Source organism: Cryptomeria japonica, chromosome 5 (assembly GCF_030272615.1).
Source record: "Cryptomeria japonica chromosome 5, Sugi_1.0, whole genome shotgun sequence".
Taxonomy (NCBI): domain Eukaryota; kingdom Viridiplantae; phylum Streptophyta; class Pinopsida; order Cupressales; family Cupressaceae; genus Cryptomeria; species Cryptomeria japonica.
In genome coordinates, this window is record NC_081409.1 from 160,719,680 (window position 1) to 160,725,840 (window position 6,161).

A 6,161-nucleotide genomic window follows, 5' to 3' on the forward strand; every position below is an offset into this window, starting at 1 on the left:
TCAAAAAATGTTATACCATTTGAAAGTTATGAGTGTTTTTCAATCAGTCTATCAATCAGGACTATTGTTAGAATTCAATTAGAAAATAAACAATAATTATTTATTACAGTCGAAATAAGACAAGCCTTATATTATTCGAAAGCTTGGAACTTCCTTTGAAAACCCTTTTTGTTTTATCAATTTTGACTACAAAAAAGTTGTCAGCCACCAGTGTAAAGTTTGGAAAATCAAGGAATACTGAAAAACACGTTTTTTCAGTTGACTTTCCAAGCTTGTCACTATTAGGCCCAATATGGAAAGCTAATGTACTGAGAGGGGAGGGGTGAATCAGTACTTCAAAATTTTTCTTGAATAATAACTTTATTGTTATGCATAAACCGAATAGTGCAGTAACATAAAATAAAGTTAAAACAAATAGGTAACAATCATACATGATTCACTCCATAACACATATATTTTGGTTACATAGAAACTCTTAGTTAGAGAGAAAAACTGTGGTGGGGATGACACCCACAACTTCACTACTGCAATAATAAAGAACTCTCGGTTAGAGCTACATTTAGCTACTTCTGATAGCTTACCCTGTTAGGAGCATCAAGATCTGTTAGATCTACCTTGCTAAAGGATTTTACAACATTTATTCTGAATGTTGCACCTGGTTAGAGGCTTTACAATTTATAGACTTGGTTAGAGTCTTTTACCCTGTTAAAGGTTTCTCTTTCAACTTCACAATATTACAATAAAATCATTATAAATATCTGCATCTTTACATTTGAAATGTTATACCGGATTCTATGTGCTCAAAATAAGATTACCTTGCTTATAGCATACCTCGGTAACCCATATAGTAACTTCGTAAACCCTTCTGTTTCCTCTGTTTTTTGATTGTTCTCTGAAAACTTTCTCAGTGACCTTTGTGTCTCTGTAACAGTCTTCCTTCATACATACATGCACACACCTTGCTTTTAACTCATGTTGTATAAATAGATCTCTTAAAACGGTGATCCAATTCATTGCTTCGATCTTACAAACAAGATTCCTCGAATGAATAACTATACAAAATATTTCATTGGTTAGATTGTCCTTGTAATCATACACAATCTTCTGGTGAAATTTTCAATGTAATAACGATTAGATGTGCCTCGATCTTGTAACACGTTTTCATATGCATGTCTAGGTTCAATGTATCTGGTAACACATTTCACTCGGTGAATATCAACTCGGTGTGTCATCTTTACTGCTCGGTAGTCTCAAAAAGATACTCGATAGACAACTCGATGTATACTGTGTTCTGTAACTGCTTTCTTCTGTAACCAACTAGACTGTGCATACCGACTTCTCTATGTGTATACCGATTGCATGATTCGGTAGTACTAACCGACTAGAATGTATAGTATGACTTTGAATATAAAAATAATGGCAACTTGATAAGTAGTAACAATCTCCCCTTTTGAAATTAGTTGAGATGTTTGACAAAAACTACTTTCAAAGTCATAACTCAAAAATCTATATACTTTGCAAAATGACAATATATACAATAGTCAATGAAATAGTATATTTAGATATACTCCCATTATCATTATCTTGTACATAACTCTGATTTTGCATGCTCGGTTCTATGCTTGTGTGCTCTCTGCTTTCTCTTCATACTCTGTATATTCTACTTGGTATACTCCCCTTTATACAATACTCAAAACTGTATTATCAAAACTATATCACTCCCTAAGTATAGTATATTACTCCCCTTTTATGACAAACATCAAAAACTTAACTTCCATCCGAGGGAGGTAACTGGTCAAAAATAGATTTATACTTCTTCTGGGCGTCGGTGAGTGCAACTGAGAGTGCATCCTTTACACTTTCCATTAAAGAATTTTGTGCTTGAATATCAGCCAATAGTGATATTAAGCCATCAAGAGTGCTTCCCTCTTGTGTAGTTGATAGGCGTGTAGCTCGGTTGATCTGTTCTTGAACTGATGAGAGATGAGGAAGGAATAATGTCTAGAGGGTCATTATATCCATCCTAATCTTATGCTCTTCATTTATGAGTTCTAACTATTGAGCCATGAGCCGTTGAAGCTTGGTATAGAAGTTCTGAACTGAATTAGGCTCTGTGGTCAACTTAGTTGAGAGATCGGTGATCTCTTTCTCAATTGCATCAGTTTTATTCTTGATATCTTTAATGAATAAGAAAAATGTACAAAGTTTCTGAAATAAATAAAGAATATGCTTGAGTTGAGGGGACAACTCAGCAATGAATTTGACAAGCTTGACTTTTCCTATAGCTAGAGCTTTTTGTACCTCCTCTATCATTTTTGCAGTAAGCTCTTTATCTTTTAGCTTGCTCAAGTACTCAGATGCATCAACTCCAGATGTTTCTATTTGATTAAGGAGTTCATCCAGTTGAATGTGGATGGCTGCATCGGTTGACACTGTAGTTGATGGTAGCATTTTTGTTAGCAGTGTTTTCACCTTCTGCAGTACTTTATTCTTCTTTTGAATGGCCATTTGTTTTTCTTGTTCAGCCTTTGCTTTGCATAGTTCACCAAAATCAATAAGTGCTTGCCCCTTTAATTTTAAAATATCCACATTGGGCAACACTATCGGTTTAGTTAAATCAACTTTAAAACTATGCCTTTTCACTTTCTTCACTTTACCTTTGGTTGGTTGTACCAAGACAATTGCTTGTGAGGCTTGCTGACCCTCGGTAGGTTGCTTGGTAGAGGCAACACTTTGGTCTATTCTTGTAGCCGTTGTGGTGTCCTTGGGTGTCTCGGTACTGGGGGTCTCAACTATAATATTTTAAGTGCTTGATGGTGCTTGAGAGGTCTGATCTTTAGTTGTACCTTCTGCTGCTTGAGACTTGTGACCTTCGGTACCTTGTGCTATATCTTTAGGAGCTTCGGTAGAGACAGGTGGCTTGACCGGTGGATAAGGCTAAACTTGTACTATCACAGATTCACTAGATACAAGTTTTGCATAGGTAGTGCCTTCTATCATTTCCTGCTCTGGTGCTTCTGTATCCATGGCATCTTCATCAATTTGAATAGTGTCAGCCGGGTCTTGCTTGGTAGCATAAGGACCTTGCTCGGTGACATCAGGATCTTGCTTGGTGACATCAACAATTTCAACTTGAGATTTTTCACCGACATCTTTTAGTTTGAAGATTTCCTGCCACTTTGCTTTTGTCTCATTTTCTACATCAATGTATAGCCCATTCATTAATTTTAAGGCTCTCTATTTGACAAGAAATTTAGAATTGTAGGTTGTCAAATGCTCCTTTATTTCTGCTATAGACATATCAGGAAATAGATGGACTAGACTTCGTTCTCTAATTTGTTTCTCTGAGTCCATTGCATATTTCCACCTGTTATCAATATGTAAGTACAATTCACTCGGAAGTGACTTTACTAGTTCTAATGGAGCTAGCCGAAACTTTAGAAGTTTGCAGATGACAACTTCTTCAATTTTTTGCTTCTCATCATTATTCCTAGTCTCATACTTGACATATCTAAATCTTGCAAATCCACCATATTCTTTAAGATTGGCACAAAAGTTTTCAACACTATGAATATTTACCTTCTTGCTTTTTACAATCGGAAATTTGTTTGCATCATCAGATTCTGTATCACTAGATTCTTTTGCCAGAATGAGTCTCCAAGTAGATTTCTTGTAGGTTTTGGTTACCTTGGGAACAGTAACATTCTTTTGTTTCTTACTCGGTGATGCAACTGATGCTCTAGTGTTGGGTCTCTTTGTTGGTGGAGTCGGTAGGGCCTTTGTAGTGTCCAGTTTCTTTCTTTTCAAAACTTTACCCTTAGGCAACTCGGTACTCAATGTTATTGCTGCCTCTTGAGCTTCAGATTCCTCTTCGGTAATGGCAAGAGTGCCTTTGATAGGTGTAGAGGAGGATTCTTCTCCGAATTTCTCAGATAGAACCTTTATCATCTATGTAGCCTTTCTTGTAGCTTTAGGTACTACAATGCTCATTTTCACCTTTTCCTTAACTTCTTCATAAGTTCCATATCTCAGTTCAGTAGCATGCCTCGACAGTGTAAGATATGCATCAATTTGTTGTTGTGTGATATCATAGTCAATCTCATAACCCATTGGTGGCCAAGATTGAGTCCTTGGTTCTACAACATTCACATAGTAGTAATCGGTGTCTACCTCAAAACATATATTATCCTTATCTTTCTCTACCAGCTGTGGTGGAATCCTATACCTGTTGTGCATCTTTTCTTGAAATTTACTGAAGTAGTCATCCATGATATCATTAAAATTGTCTCCCAATTTCTTGATAAAGTCATTAATTTGATGGATGATAGGTCGGTGTAGCTCCCAAACTACTTTACCGACTGAGAGAAAGAACTTCTCAAAGTAGAAAAACATGCATACAAGAAGTGAACCAAACTTCAGTGTATTTGCCAAGTTGTTCTTTTTTGGCTTCCTTATTGTGTTCAGGTTCTCAAACAAGTTCTTCAATAACACTTCACATAAATATACTTTCATTCCCTTTTTCACTATTTTGTAGGCTAAGTCAACTACTACACAGGGTACACTATTTTCCCTTGTTGATTGGAAGAAACAGTAACCAATTACTCTAATTGCAAATTTAAGTTCTACATCAGTGACATTATTTAGTTTTAGTCCTCGGTAATCAGATTCTACTCCGGTTAAACTGATTAACTCCTTCTGTGATATCATTTTCTGTGCTCATGCATGATCATAGATAGGATATCCGGTGATCACATGAATGATTTCCTTAGTGATTTTGAATGGTTTCTCTTCTAGCCACATAAAATCATCATGAGCTCTGCTTAAAACAAACTTAACCCACTGGGGTTTGAATACACAAGGATAGGCTAGGGCTTTAGTTAATCCCTTGATTTTGATATGCTCGAACTTGCTATCCATTTTGCCATCAGTACATAGCTCATCATATGTGTCACTAATCTCAACATGACCGAGTTCTTAAACACGACATTTGGTGAAGAATATAACATCTTTGACTAACAAGACTCGATCCGGGATGAGTGAAAAGGCAGTTTTGTCATCTGGTTTAGAGGCGACTTTAGGAGTCAAAGTGTATTTCAGAGATGGCTTCTCCACATTCTTGACAACTACGGGATCTTGGATCTTGGGTGCCATTTGAAAATTTCAGATAAAACTTAGCAAACTATCCTTAGGGTTTGACGATTTACAAATGACAGATGATTCACACTCGGTAGATAGTAGCAATTTGTCAAGATCAGAAAACCAGCTTAACAGTGATGAGATTTGATGTAAATACCTTGGATTCGCTTTGAATGAAGTTTTGATCACCTTGATTCGCTCTGCTTTGCTCTCTTGAAAACTTGGTGAATGAAAATGACCGTGAAAATACCTTTAAGTACACAAAATACCTTATCAAGCTCCATGCGGGTTAGGTCAAAACATTAAATGCACTTGGTTTACCTTTAACCGATTTACTCACTTTTCTTTCATTTTAACCGAGTAACCAGATTTCCTTGTTTACCGACTTGACAGGTTTTCTGTAAAGTACTTTTGATAGAATTTCAAACTTACTAATGCATCTTAACTATGCAGATTTTGAATTTTGTACATAATAGAATAGGAACTGTTATGATTTAACCTTTAGAGAATACAGTCCCTTCATACCTTTGTTGATTAATTTGGAATAGGTGCACCTAACTCAGTAGGTAAGGTGCTTTCTTCATCTGACATGATTTTCTTCTTTTTCCAAATCATCTTGAATTTTTCTTTTATCTCTTCAGTGTCTTCTCTAGGTTGATCTTTGCAATCTCTAGCTAAATGTCCAACTTTGTGACAATGAAAACATGCCATACCAGGATTTCTCCATGATCTTCGGTTGTTCATTCCAAATCTTATAAAATAGTTGGCAATTATATGTTCATATCTTCCACAACATTCACACCATATCCTTGTATTGTACTCCCATGGTACTGTTGCATATGGTCGGTAAGGATTTGTGTGGGTTTGGTAACCTCTAGTGTTTGCTCAGTGTGCAGACCACATGTGATTCTTTTGCTTAAACCAACACTTCTTGGTACTATCTCCATATCTATTGCAGTTTTTACAAAACCCTTTGAATTTTGCCTTCTGATAGTTGTTAACAGAATTTGTCCTACATTGATTAG